Source organism: Panthera uncia, chromosome X, assembly GCF_023721935.1.
Source record: "Panthera uncia isolate 11264 chromosome X, Puncia_PCG_1.0, whole genome shotgun sequence".
Classification (NCBI taxonomy): Eukaryota; Metazoa; Chordata; class Mammalia; order Carnivora; family Felidae; genus Panthera; species Panthera uncia.
The window spans coordinates 38,689,126-38,704,895 of record NC_064817.1 but is presented as its reverse complement, the minus strand read 5'-3'; positions in this window follow the sequence as shown (position 1 = coordinate 38,704,895).

Here is a 15,770-nt window from a genome sequence, read left to right as displayed (position 1 = left end):
ATGGTGGGTTTTTTGGTTCTCTCCCACAGACTGGAGAACATGCTGTTGCCCTTGCTGCACTTTCCTGCACCGTGGGCTCCCGTTTTGGTACCTTTTCCACAACTGGGCCTCTTGGTAAGGAACCATCTTCCCACCCTGCCTAGAATCACCACTCATCTCCAACTGAAAACATTTTTTTTAATGGCTGTTAATTAAGTTCGGATTCATTGTGAAGGGGTAACTCAGTGGAGCTTGGTTACTCAAGCTTTTGAAAGAAAAGCCTGTCTCCGGAGGATTGGCCCTTTTCTAGCTCCTGGGAGGCCGCCGCTAAGCCCCTGTCATATTCTGCCCGATCAGAGTGTTTTTGGATTCCAGGCATCGCCGTCCTAGTTGGGCCAGATCGTTTATACAAAGATTGTGACTTGCGGTGAACATCTGTGTTTGTATGTGTGAGGCCCTGGGCCACGCTGTGTTCGTTTGACGTCTGGGGGCTGTCCACTGAGTAGCTGAAGTCAGTCACGTGGTCATGCCTGCATGACCTCCAGTAGAGTCCCTGCACCCCAAGGCTTGGCTGAGCTCCCCTGGCCGGCAGCACTTAGCAGGTTTTGTGACGCACCATTCCTGGGAGAATTAAGCATTGACCCGCGTGACTCCTTTGGGAGAAAACAACTGATCTGTCACGACGGGTTTCTACTGGACGTCCCCCGTGTGCCTTTTTCCCCTTGCTGGTTGTCCTGTGCGCGCTGTCACTGTAATAGGTCATCACCGCGTATAAAGCAGCTCAGAAGGACTCGCAGGACTCTGAAAAGTAGAACAGCTTTCCTGAGTCCCAGGGAATCTTCGAGCCTGACGAGGGTCTCAGAGACCCGCCTCACGCTGTTGCTACAGGTGCTCAGATCGGTACACGCTCTACCGTGTGATTCAAGCATCCCAGTAGGTGGACCTACTGAACCCAGTTGGACTGTGCCCTTGGCAATCCCCAGGTTGCAGACCTGATCCGGAACATCCTGAAGAGTGAGGGCTGGCTGGAGGGTGTGCCCTGGGCAGGAGCTGAGCGGGCTTGCTTTCTTGAAGTTTCTAATTATACTTTTGTGGTTATCCTAGAGATGATGACATCTACTCCTGATTTATTAGTCTCTTGTAGATTAATCCTTTTGCTGCTTCCTCCAGAATTGAATAATGTAAAATATTTGCTCTGGCCCATCTCCCCTTTTGTCCTGTTGTTGACCTGCATTTTAGGTCCACATCTATTTTAATGCCTCTCAAAGCGATGTAATCGTTTAAGACGGTGTTCCTATAAATTTACCCACATACTTTGTCTTTCTAGTACTCTCCACTCCTTTTTGCACTTCTATTTTTTAAGGATCCAGATTTTCTAACTTTCACAAATACCTTCAGGGGGCGCCTGGGTGGTTCAGTCAGTTAAGCATCTGACTCTTGATGTCAGCTCAGGTCAGGATCTCGAGGTTCGTGAGTTCGAGCCCCATGTTGAGCTCTGTGCTGACCGCAGGGAGCCTGCTTGGGATTCTTTCTCTCTCTGTGTACCTCCCTCTCTCTCTCTCTCTCAAAATAAATAAACTTTAAAAAAAAATCTGGAGGATTTGTTTTAGTGTAGGAATGCTGGCAATTGATTTTATCATTTTTGGTTTTTCTGGAACCAAATTTATTTCATCGTCATTCAAAAAGGATGTTTTCTCTGGCAGTAAAATTCCAGGTAAAGAGTGATTTTATTTGGTCACTTTAAAAACACCACTTCTTGGGGCGCCTGGGTGGCTCCGTCGGTTGAGCATCTGACTTCGGCTCAGGTCATGATCTCATGGTTGTGAGTTTGAACCCTGTGTCAGGCTCTGGGCTGACGGCTCAGAGCCTGGAGCCTGCTTCCGATTCTGTGTCTCATTCTCTCTCTGCCCCTCCCCCACTTGTGCTCTGTCTCTCAAAAATAAATAAATGTAAAAAAAAAATTTAAAACACCACTTTGTGTTTGGTTTTCACTGTATTTGTCGAAAAGTCAGCTGCCAGTTTTATTGTTTCTCCTTTGAAGGTGATGTGCCTTTTCTTTCTGTGGCTGCAATTAGATTTTCCTTTTTTCTCTTTTATTTTTCAGCTGTTTGATTATGATTTGCCTAGTTATGATTTCCTTTGTATCCATTCTGCTTTACATTAGGAGAGTTTTTTGTAATGTTCATTCATTTTTGAGAGAGACAGAGCACCAGCAGTGGAGGGGCAGAGAGAGAGAGGGAGACACAGAATCGGAAGCAGGCTCCAGGCTCCGAGCTGTCAGCACAGAGCCCGATGTGGGGCTTGAACCCACGAACTGTGAGATCGTGACCCGAGCCGAAGTCAAGCTCTCAACCAACTGAGCCACCCAGGTGCCCCAGGAGAGCTCTTTGAATCAACCGTGTGATATCTTCTGTGAATTTGGACATGTCTTCCAATTTGTATCCTTTCCAATTAAACATGTATCAGATCTTTCCACCATGCCCCATGTCTCTTGCATTCTTTCCATTCTTTTTCATTTTTTTTTTCAGTGCTTTAGCCTGGATATTCTTTACTAACTCTCTTCCCATTCACTAAGCTTCTATTATGCTGCATCTAATGTCTATTAGTGCTTACGTTAAGCTCTGTTTTCAGTTCTAAAATTTCCATTTGATTCCTTGTAATCGATATAATTTTGTCACCTGATTTCTTTTAAGTTTGTGTCTCATAACTCACATATTTGATTTGCCTATGGGTTTATTTATATAGTCTGTTACATCTTAGTTTCCTTCATCTGACTCATGGCAGCCTGTGATTTTTTTTTTGAACACCAGAAATTGTATATGAAAAGTTTTCAAAGATTTCTCTGAAAAATGTAATCCTCCAGATATAATTTACTTTTTTTTTCTGGCATCCCTGTATAATAGAAGCAGATAACCCCCATCCCATCAAGGAATCAGATGATTTGAGGCTCTGTTTTATCTCCATATCTGGTTTGCCCTTCCTGGGACAAAGCCATTTGGGATTTTTACCTGAAACCCTGAGGGACCTTGATCTCTAACTTTTGTCTCTCTATCACTATGAGGTTTCTAAAAGCTCTGCTTAACTTTTTAGCCTCTTACTTGCTGCTTTCTACTTGACTTCATAGCATCTTGTCTCGCGTGGTTTAGAAACTGAACCACGCCCACGGTTTGGAGCTCTATTTTCTGCGGTTCCTTTTCTCATTGGATCTTGACATTCGAGTTCCTGGCTACCTTAGTAGCTAGCAGTAAATCCATTTTCCTGCCCTACTTCATGAGACTTCTCAAAGCTCTGAATTACCATTTTCTGCTCTTCAGCTTGGCTCCATATAGGTTAAGAATTGACAGACGTCTGGGGCGCATGGGTGGCTCAGTCGGTTAAGCGTCTGACTTCGGCTCAGGTCACGATCTCACGGTCCATGAGTTCGAGCCCCGAGTCCGGCTCTGTGCTGACGGCTCGGAGCCTGGAGCCTCCTTCGGATTCTGTGTCTCCTTCTCTCTCTGACCCTCCCCCATTCATGCTCTGTCTCTCTCTGTCTCAAAAATAAATAAACATTAAAAAAAATTTTTTTTAAAAAGAATTGACACACGTCTGTTTCAGACTGCATCTCCCTCGCTCTGCCCCTCCCCCGCTAACACTGTGTTTTCCTCAAAAATAAACATTGAAAAGAAAAAAAAGGGGGCGCCTGGGCGGCTCAGTTGGTTAAGTGTCCGGCTTTGGCTCAGGTCATGATCTCGCTATTCCTGAGTTTGAGCCCTGCGTCGGGCTCTGTGCTGACAGCTCGGAGCCTGGAGCCTGCTTCCGATTCTCTCTCCCTCTCTCTGTGCCCCTGCCCTCCTCATGCTCTGTCTCTGTCTCTCTCTCCTTCTGAAGAATAAATTTTAAAAAACATTAAAAAATGCCTTTACCTAGTGAGATGTGATTTTTCTTTTATTCTATCAGCGTAACATATTGTATTCATTGATTTACAAATACTGCATTTCCAGAATAAACCCAGGTTAGTAATAACCTATTATCTTTTAATATATTTATGGATTTAATTTACTAGCATTTCATTTAGAATATATTGAAAAACACTGAATTTCATTTTCCTTTCTTGTCAGCTCTTGGATCAAAGTAATGCTGATCTCCTAGAAGAAGATGGAAAGGGTTCCCTCCCTCTTTTCTCCGCAAGACTTCCTTTTCTTTGGAAGAGTTTGTGTAATGTTAGTGTTAGTTCTCCCTTAGCTCCCTGATGAAATCCATCAAGCAAGCCATATGAACCTTGAGTTTTCCTTATGGAAGAGTTTTTTTTTAATGTGTGTTGATTTTTGAGAGAGAGAGATGGGGGAGGGGCAGAGGGAGAGGGAGACACAGAATCCGCAGCAGGCTCCAGGCTCCGAGCTGTCCGCACAGAGCCCGACGTGGGGCTCGAACCCACAAGCCTCGAGATCATGACCTAAGCTGAAGTCCGATGCTTAACTGACTGAGCCACCCAGGCGCCTTGAGACACACATTATTTTGGAGGACAGAGGTTAAAAATACAAGGATGAGAAAAGATACACCATACTAACAGCAACTATAAAGTGCCAGAGTAGCCATACTAATACATGATGAAATAGACTTTAGGACAAAAAATATCAGGGTCAGAGGGGGTATTTCATAATGCTAAAAGTGTAAATGTAGCAGGAACATATAACAATTTTGAACCTATGTGCATGTAACAATAGAGCCCCAGGATACATGAGGCAAGAGCTGACAGAATCGAAAGGGGAAACGGACAATTTAACGATAATAGTTGGGGATGTCAACACCCCATCTCTGAATAACAAATAGAGCGAGTAGAATATCGGGAAGCATAAAGAAGACTCGAATGCTATCAACACACTTGAACCAACTGTCATCTATAAAACAGTCCATCCCACAAGAGCAGAACACACATCCTTTTCACACGCAAATGAATCATTCTCTGGGACAGACCATATGCTAGGCCATAAAAAGCCTCAGAAAATTTAAAAGATTTGAAAGCAGGCAAAGTATATTCTCTGAACACAGCAGACCTGAATTAGAAACCACGAAGATCAAAATATGGAAAATTTCCAAGTATTTGGAAACTAACACTTCTTTTTGTAAAAAAAAAAAAAAAAAAAAAAAATTTAATGTGTATTTATTTTTGAGAGGCAGAGAGACAGAGTGCAAGTGGGGGAGGGTCAGAGAGAGGGAGACACAGAACCCGAAGCAGGCTCCAGGCTCCGAGCTGTCAGCACAGAGTCTGACGCGGGGCTCGAACTCAAGAACCATGAGAGCATGACCCGAGCTGAAGTTGGATACTTAACCAACTGAGCCACCCAGATGCCCCAGCACTTTTTTTTTTTTTTTTTTTTTTTTTTAAGTCAGCTCCACGCCCAGTGTTAGGCCTGAACTCACTACCACGAGATCGAGTGTCACACGCTATTCCAACCGAGCCAGCCAGGCGCCCCTAAAGAACACACTTCTCAATAACTCATGAGTGAAAGGAAAAAATTACCAAAGGAATTTAATAATATGTTGAAGCGAAAGAAAATGAAAACACAACATATCAAAATTTATGGGATGCAGCTAAGGCAGTGCTTAGGGGAATGTTTTATAGCTTATATGCTTATATGAGAAAAAAAGAACCCCAAATCAATAACCTAAGCTTCTACTTTAAGAAATTAGAAAAAGGAGATCAAACTAATTCCAAAGCAAACAGAAGGAGGAAGGTAACAGAGATTCGAGCACAAGTAAGTGAAACGGAAAAATTACGACTACAAAACTATAAAGAAAATCAGTGAATCCAAAAGTTGATTCTTGGAAAAGGTCCATGCATTTTAACAACCTTTAGTTACACCAAGAAAAAGAGAGGAGGCACAAATTCTCAAAATCTGAAATGAAAAAGGAATCATCATTATTGATCTAACAGAAATTAAAAGAACTGTTAGGGAACACTACAAATTAGAAAATGTACATGAAATAGACAAATTGCTAGAAATACACAAATCACCAAAGTGGACTCAAGTAGAAATAGAGAATCTGAATAGACTTACAGTAATTAAGGGCCCTGAATTACTGATGAAAATTCTGCCCCTGAAGAAAAGTCCAGGCTTCGATGGCTTCACTGTTGAATTCTCTGTAATATATAAAGAAGAATTAACATTGACTCTCACAAATTTTTCCAGAAAACAGAGGAGAAGGGAACACTTCCCAAAGTATTTTTTAATGCTTTTTTATTATTGAGAGAAAGACAGAGTGAAAGTGGGGGAGGGGCAGAGAGAGACGGGGAGACACAGAATCTGAAGCAGACTCCAGGCACTGAGCTGTCAACACAGAGCCTGACACAGGGCTCGAACTCACGAACTGCGAGATCATGACCTGAGCCAAAGTCTGACGTTCAGCTAACTGAGCCACCCAGGCCCCCCAACCTCATGATGATGATGATGTCCTTCATGAACATGAACATAATAATCTTCAACAATATATTAGCAAAGCAAATCTGGCAACATATAAAAAACTGTGACAGGTGGAATTCATTTCAAAGATGCAAGATTGATTTATCATCTGAAAATCAACTTCTATAATAAATCATATTAATGAGATAATGGATAAAAAAACACACTTTCATCTCGATAAGTACAGAAAAAACATTTGATAAAATCTAAGACTCAATCATGATTTTAAAAACCAAAACACAAAACCTCTCAGCAAACTAGTATAATAGGCAGGAACTTCCTCAATTAGGTAAATGGCATCTATGAAAAACCCACAACTAAAATCATACTTAGTGATGACAAGTAAATGCTTTTCCTGAATTGGGAACAAAGCAAGAATGTTTACTCTTGCCACACCACTTTTATTCAGTATTGAACTGGATGTTCTAGCCCATGCGACAAAGAAAAAAATTAAAGACATCCAGATTGGAAAGGAGGAAGTAAAAGTATCTTAATTTGTAGATGATATGATCCCGTATTTTAAAATTCCTAGCGTATCCCCAAAAAATTACTACAACTAATAAACAAGTTGAACAAGGTTACAGGATATAAGATCAATAGGCTAGTAATGAGCAATCTGCAAATGAAATTTAAGAAAAGTATTCTATACACAATAGCATCAAAGATATAAAATATTTAGGAGTCAATGTAACAAAAGAAATGTAAGACTTCTACACGGAAAATACAAAATTGTTGGGAAATTAAAGATCAAAGTAAATGGAGAGACATTCCACATTGATGGATTAGAAAACCAAATACTGTTAGATAGATCTATATAGATCGGTTTAGGTGGCGAATAGATCTATAGGTTCAACTCAATCCTTATAAAAATCCCAACTGGGTTTTTTTTTTCTCCCAGAACTGTACAAGCTGATTCTAAAAGGACCCAGAATAGCAAAAACATTTTTGAAAAAGAAGAACAGAGTTGAAGGACTTTCACTTCCTGATTAAAAAAAAAAAACAACTATAATGTTACAGTAATCAAGAGAGTGTGGCCTTGTCACGAGGACGGACAATGGTACGGAATTGAAAGTCCAGAAATAAACCCTTACATTTATGGTCATATGATTTTTGGCAAAGGTGCCGAAAAAAACTCAATGGAGAAAGGAAAGTCTTTTCAACAGATGGCACTAAGACAATTGGATATCCTCATGCAATAGATTTGTACCCTTACCTTGCAACATACACAAAAATTCACTCACAATGGGTCACAGATCTAAATGTAAGTGCCAAAGCTATAAAACTTAAAAAAAAAATGGAAGAAAATTATGGCTTATGTTGGATTAGGCAAAAATGTCGTAGGTGTAACACCAGACACAATACATGAAAGAACAAACTGATAAACTGAACGTCATCACAGTTATAAAACTTTTGTGTTTCAAAATACACTGTTAAAGGGGCACCTGCGTGGCTCAGTCGGTTAAACGTCGGACTTCAGCTCAGGTCATGATCTCCTAGTCTGGGAGTTTGAGCCCCGGGTCAGGCTCTGTGCTGACAGCTGGGAGACTGGAGCCTGCCTCAGATTCTGTGTGTTTCTCTCTCTCTGCCCCTCCCCCACTCACACTCTGTCTGTCTGTCTCTCTCTCTCAAAATAAATAAACTTAAAAAAAATACACTGTTAAGGAAATAGACAATCCACAGTTCAGAAAACATATTTGTAAATCATATTTCTTGGCAAAAGATTTATTATCTTGACAAAAGAATGTACAAAGAACTCTATCAACTCATTAATAAGACAAAAAAAAAAAAACCCTTAATTTAAAAACGGGCAAAAGTTTAGAATACACATTTCACCAAGGAGAATACCCAAATGACCAATAAGTTCAGGAAAAATCCCTATATCATTAATCTTCAGGAAAATGGAAATAAAAACCACAACGAGACACCCCTTCATACCCAAAAGAATGTTGGTGAAGCTTTGAGAAGCCAGAACCTTCATGTATTGCTGGTGGGAATGTTAAAACAGGACAACCGCTTTGGGAAAACCATTTGGCGATTTCTTAAATAAACAAAGTTACCATAAAATCCAGCGATTCTTAAGGCATCAACTCAAGAGAAATGAAAACATAACACACAAAGGCTTGTACGCCCAATGCTCATAGCAGCATTATTCGTAATAGCCAAAAAGCGAAAAGAATTCAAATGTCCATCAATTGAGAGACGGAGAAACAAAATGTGTTCTATCCACTCTGTGGACAAGAAAAAGAAACGAACTAGTGATACCTGTTATAACATGGATGCGTCTCAAAAACGTTATGTTAAGAGAAAGAAGCCAGAGGCAAAAGGTCATATAAATGTGATTCCGTTTGTATGAGATGTCCAGAAGGGCAAATCTACAGGGATAGAAAGCGGTTGAATAGTTGTCTGGGGCTGGGTGGTGGGAGTGGGGATGGCCAACATCATGTAGCCTACTTTGGGATGGATGGAAATGTTCTTAAACTGGATTGTGTTGGGTGCCTGGGTGGCTCAATAGCTAAGCATCTAACTTCAGCTCAGGTCGTGGTCTCACAGGTCATGAGTTCGAGTCCCACATTGAGTGAGCTCTAGCCCTGCTTTGTTGAGCATGAGCTCTGCTTCAGGTGAGCTCGAGCCCCACTTTGGGTGAGCTGGAGCCCTGCTTTGGGTGAACTCGAGCCCCGCTTTGGGAGAGCCCCACTTTGGGTGAGCTTGAGCCCCACTTTGGGTGAAGTCGAGCTCCACTTTGGGTGAACCTCACTTTGGGTGAGCTTGAGCCCGCTTTGGGTGAACTCGAGCCCTGCTTCGGGTGAGCCCTGCTTCTCTCTCTCTCTTTCTTCCTCCACTCCTCCTGGGAGTCTCTCTTTCTCTCTCTGCTCCTCACTCACTTGTGCCCTCTCTCTCTCAAAAAACTGGATTGTGTTGATGGTTTCTGCACTCTATAAGTTAAAAAAAAATCATCGAATCGTGCATTCAAAATGGGTGAATTTTGTGGCATAAAATTATTCATTGATAGAGCTGTTTTTTTTTTTTTTAAAGTCAAAGCAGACACGGTTCTTCTTACCCACAAGCTACAGGGCGCCTGACATTTAACAGAAGAGACACACACATCTGCAAATGTAATATTTTGAGCTAATTTCATTTATAGAAGCATATTCAGTGTGCAATGGTTTTCTTTCCAATTATGTTTCACACCTGATCTCAAAATACAAAATTCTCCTTGCAAAAGGTGGATTTAAATAATAGTATCCTGAAATCTCTCATTATTTAAGCCCTCTTGCCATCTCTCTCTCTCTCTCCCCCCATCATCTATCTGTCAATCTATTCATTATCTATCTACCATTGAAATAGTGTAGGAGTAGACAAAATTGAAAGACTAGAGGTGGTCCCGGCTTTTGAGTAGTTTATATGTAAGTATGCAAATAGCAAAGGTTTCCCCGTCATTCTTTCTGTCTCTTTTTATCTCTGTCTTTGTTTTTTTTCACTCCAGGTGCTGAAATTATTGGTTTGACCAAGTTTTGTGAGTGGAGTCTGGGAACATTTTGAGGAAGAGTAATTCATGGGTAGACATTTTCTGTAGTGAGAGGAATTGGTGTGGTGAAAAGCGTAAAGCAAATGTTCCAGAAAAGGGAAATTATGGGGGAATAATTTAATCCAGTTGTTGACGGATGTATGAAGAAGAACAAATACATTTGCTTGACTTAAACCTTACTCTAGAACATATTTTTTTAAGTTTATTTATTTTGAGAGAGAGAGAGAGAAAGAGAGCATGAGCAGGGAAGGGGTGGAGAGAGAGGGAGAGAGAGGAAGAGAGAGAGAATCCCAAGCAACGAATCTCTGCACTGATGTGGAGGTTGACTCGGGGCTTAAACTCATGAACCACAAGATCATGACCTGAGCAGAAACCAAGAGTTGATGCTTAACTGATTGAGCCACCCAGGCACCAAGGATAAACCAGAATTTACTACTGGGATCTCTTGAGCTATCCTGGAGAGATTCAGTTGTGGTTTTTTTGCTTTTGTTCTTTTTCAGTTTTCACCATAGGACTTTCCTAGGGCCATGGTAAAAGAGAACCTCTTTACCCCCCCCCACCCCCTGCTTACCCAATATTGTAGCCTTATTCTCCAAAATTCTTAATTTCACAGGTCCAGTGTTGATGTGGGAAATGTACATTCATGTGGTTGCTGAAAGCAAAGGGTGCAGTGTGGCCACACTGGGGCAGCAGACGCTCGGCTTTTCTAGCTTTTTCTCCCGGAACTGTGATAAATGGAGTGTTCTACGTACACATTACTCTCTTTAATTTAGATGTCTTTTCCAGACTGCCGAACTGAGAGAAAGGACTATCCTTAAAATACTAACAACGGAGACCTCACGTTTTAATTAGAGGTTGGGTAAGAGCTTGCTTTTTTTTTTTTTTCCTAATGGCTAGTTTTTCAGAGGTCACTGAGGGCAAGGGACTGTTTCTTAGTCATTGGATAGCCTCGGGGCAATCATAGTGCCCGCCATCTCATGAGAGCTCAGTAAGTTTTGGTTGTCATTAGTTTTTAGAAGGCAACTGCTCCAGCTCGCCAAAAGCACAATCTCTAAGATTTCAGACCACCGCATCCAAAGGGACCTGCATCACCTCAGCTAAAGGTATGCACACGGTCGAGCAGATCTGCACATTTTCTATAGTTCGGCAGTCACGAATCAGATGCGATTCAGGTCGCCGCTTCTCAAGGAACCTTAAAAAAAAAAATCAGTGATTCTGAGAAAGCATCTCTGACATGGTTACTTCTTATTTACTGTGTGAAAATTAATACAAGGAAACCTCATTAACGTGGACTCCGGAGGCTGGAAGCGGGGAGTGGTAGAAGGCCCCTACCAGAAATGTCAATTACAGGAACAAATCATCAATTACAGACCCCTAACAGAAGACTCTTCAAGAGGAAAGAATGATCAGTTACAGGCCCCCCAAGAGGAAATTGACCCCCCACCCCCCACCCAGGGGCGCCTGGGTGGCTCAGTCCGTTAATCGTCCGACTTTGGCTCTGGTCATGATCTCGCGGTTCTCGGGTTCGGGCCTCAAAGTCTGGCTGTCTGTTGTCTGCATGGAACCCGCTTCGGATCCTCTGTCCCTCTCTTTATGCCCTTCCCCCATTCGTTCTCTGTCTCTGTGTCTCTCTCTCTCTTTCACTCGCTCACTCTCAAAAATAAATAAACATTAAAAAAAAAAAAAAGAAATGGACTACCCCTGCAACTCAACCAAGGAGAAACCATCATCACGCTGAACCCCTGCTTTTCTCAAACAGGCTTGCATTCAAAACCACCTCTCCCAACTTCCTCCTTCTCCATAAAATAGGGCTCCTCTTCTCCATTTGTTGGACTCACCTGTGGTTTTCCCATAGCTTGCATATCCCATATTGTAATTCTCTGCTCTTCTGGAATAATCCCAGTTTTTTTTTTTTTTTCTGTTAAAATAACTGGCTATTTTCTTTTTAAGGTTAACACTTTTGAGCTTTCACGGGCTGTACCCCATTTGCCTTTTTTTTTTTAATTTTTAAAAATTTTTGTTTATTTACATAATCTCTGCACCCAACGTGGGGCTCGAACCCACGACCCTGAGGTCAAGAGTCACATGCTCTTCTGACTGAGCCAGCCAGGCGCCCCTCCACCCCGTTTGTTTAAATCCATTCGTTGGATGCCTACGTTTTCTTAGGTGCTCCTTACACACATAGCCCATTTCATATTTCTCTACGTTGTAGGAAAGCTGGTTCACCCCTGTTTTTGTGGGTGCCGCTTTTTCAGCCTGGGATGCCCTTTTCTTCTTCTCAATCTAATTCTTCTGCGTCTTTCCAGGCTAGCTCAAGGCACGCCCTACCAATGCGGCCACAAGGGACTCTTTTGTCGCTCAGTCTTACCCTCAGCACAGTGCTGTGCTAGATCACAGGCCCATTCATTTCCCTCCGTTCTGAAGACCATCAGCTCCCTGAGGCCAGAGCTCTGCCTTATTTGGCGTTGCCTTCGCAGGGTCCAGCGGAATTTCTGGCACGTTGGAGTGGCTCCATACATGTTTGTGGAATGAGTAAGTGAATCAATCCACTCACCGCTGAATGAGATGTTTCATTTCCTTCCTTTCTCCTCCCCAGTTAAAATGCCTTGATATTAAAAAAAAGGTCCCGCTTAGGAAATTATTTTAGAAAGAGGCAGTCAGCTCCTACCTCCCACACAAGGAACATCAGAGAATACAAATGACTCGTCATTTACATGCAGGACTTCCTGAAGGAGGAAATTTGAACGTTTCAACGTCCCAGCCACTGTGGAGTCAGTGGTGATAGGGGCCAAGCTCCTGGCACGCAGCTCTGGGAGATGCCCCGCGTCGGGCTTCCAGAAGCTCCTCCGTGTCCCAAGGATGCTCTCCGTTGATTTTCACAGCATCTCTGAGTGATAAGCATGAGCAATGGAGAATTTCTTTCCTTCCCGCCCTCCTCTCTCTCTCTCTCTCTCTCTCTCTCTCTCTCTCTCTCCTCTCTCTCCTTTAACCTTCTTAACAGAGAGCTAGAAAACAGAAAAAGACCTAAATCAGCCAGGACACATTCTGGTGCTCATTCCACCAATCTGTGCTTCCTGTAGCTTAAACAGGTCTGGGTTTTAATGAATCCGTGGCATATGGGCCATAATATTCCAAGTGCCTGGCATTTCCTGCAATTTATGATCAGGCGGGGAATAGGTTGTTTTCTCCTTTTGAATGAATTCTCACAGGCCGAGCTTTGGAGTTCGTAAACTTGACACGTATTGTTCTCAAGGTCTGCGTCATGGGCGAGGAGAGATTGTTTTGTGTGCTGTCTCCTCCGTGAACAGAGAAGTTCACAGTCCCTCTCCAGCGACCGACAGTTGTTGGGCACGTGCCTTGTAGATCAAGGGCTCTCCTTCTGACTTGACTTCTGGTTTGTTTGTTTGTTTTTTAATTTTCTCTGGTTTCCAAAAAGCCTTGTTGACCCTCGTGGCAGTGAAAGTCTGCGAATTCAGAAACGACCTGACCTGCGTGCGCTCTTTGTTTTGGCTGGGTCTTTCGGAGTCGTCTTGAGCGTGAGGACGGTAGCTACGTCTCTTTGTTCCAGCTTGCTGAGAAAGCTGCCGTTGCATATCTCTTGTGGGCATTTAATGCCCCGTGCAGGTTGACACCAACGGATGGCAGTGAGCTTAACCAAATACCTGTGCGACTAATATTGATGTTCGTGTTATGTTCTTGAAGTGAATCGAAGTTCCCCGCAAGCCTGACCTTCTCCTCTCCACCAAATCTCTGGCTGGTGATGGTAGCAGTGGATTTTTTTTTTTAAGAACCTCAAATTGCATTTCTCAGGAGTGCCTTCTACGGGAAATTTTCCCATGCTTTGTTTTCTAATATTTTATGTGCACAGGTCTTCCGAGCTTGCAAGAACTCTTTTAAGACGGGATCCCTGGATATGTCTGTGAAAGGCATTCTTTTCTGAGCCAGACTGTCAGGGGAGCTATTTAGAGCCTCCATCGCTCCGTTTGAGGGCTGAATGCTGCATTTTTCTGAGCATATTCTTAACGCCAACACCGAAAGGCTGCAAGCGTGCTGAGTATTTCCAGACCCAGGCAATTTGTCAGTGAACTGTAGATTTTCTCTTGCACTGAGGAGCCCTCCAGAAGCACCATTGGAATTTCCAAAATGAGCCCTCAGTATGTTGAAGCCACTGGCATGAGCCTGGGTTCACTGGCATCCAGGAGAGTCCTTTTCTCGACGTTGAAGGTACCCTTGCAGTACACCTTGGGTAAAATATTTGGAATCCCTGAGCTACTAGAAAAATGAGGAAAACTGTAGGTTCCAAAGATCCCAGTTCCAACTATGGGGGCGCCTGGGTGGCTCAGTCGGTTGAAGCTCCCACTCCGGCTCAGGTCGTGATCTCACGGTTCGTGAGTTCCAGCCCCGCGTTGGGCTCTGGGCTGTCAGCCCAGAGCGCACTTTGGATCCTCTGTCTCTCCGTCTCTCTCTCTCTCTCTCTCTCTCTCTCTGCCCCTCCCCCACGTGTGCACAAGGACTCTCTCTCTCTGTCAAAAAGAAATATTTTTTTTTTATTAAAAAGCGCAGCATCCTTATTTTAAAAAGATCCCAGTTCAAAGATAAACATCAGGAAAGCTAGGATGCAAGAGTCCTGGGTTTGCAATTTGTCACAGATGTAACAATTCTTGGGGCCTATGGGGGCACACAACGTCCTTCTCTCACTGTGGGGAGACAGAGGCTGGAGGAGAACAGAAAAGGACTTCCCGGGGAACTCAATTCAGCCGGGGACACCGTACCTACATCGGATCTTGTTAGCGCTTGATGGGGCACGAGGGTTCCCGTGGTAATTCCCTGAGGTTAACCAGCTATGACAGGGGAAAGTGATAGCCATATGATTCATGAATGTGTATAACCAAACTGTCCCAGGCAAGGTTCACAGGGTCACGTAGAGACCAGCATCTGAGGTCAGGTTTCAGGGTACCTGCATGTGCTGTCCTGTAAGCAGACGGAAAAAGCAGCCGTCAGTGTCGACTTGAGTAACACCCCAATCCACGATTCAACACCACTTAGTAAGGAATTTGTAGGGGCGTAAGATGGAGAAGTGTGTTTTTTTCCCCTTTCCTTTCCTGCCACGAGAATGGACTAGAAGAAAAATAGAACGCCCATAATTTTACTGGGGTTTCACCGAGTGTAGGTAGGTACCATTTCATGTATGTGGATCGTATGGGGCTTCTCAGATGCACAACCGACGTCCCCGGTTTGTGAACTGGTGAGTTTAAAACTTGAATGATGGATGGTAACATTCCGTGGTTCATGGCGGGACGAATTTAGAAGGGGAAACAATGACCCACGGTGTAAGCCACAGGCACTTCAAAATGAGAAGCTGTACTAATTGAAAGAACTTCCTCTTGAAGCTCAGATTACCTTGGGAAAGTGTACGATGTTCTGTACCAGCATTTCAAAACATTTAAGCTTCTGTGATGCCTGCTTGACTTGATTCCAAATGTATTACCTCCTGCAGATAAAACATGGGAGCAGGAGTTGACTTTGGAAATAGTATAGATCAAATGAAGCCCAGTGGCTTATTTCCCCGGGCTTAGTGAGTGGTAAAACCAAGATCAGAACATCAGAAAGGAGAGCTTTGTCTTCAGAGCAAGTTTCCTTGGTTTTTACTTCCTTTGGCCACCCAAACACTGTTAACTTTGGAGGTGATACATCAATCAAATGGATTCTACTTTGGAGTCATTCGGTCTTTTTTTTTTTTTTTTTTTTTTTTATTTTTTTTTGGGACAGAGAGAGACAGAGCATGAACGGGGGAGGGGCAGAGAGAGAGGGAGACACAGAAT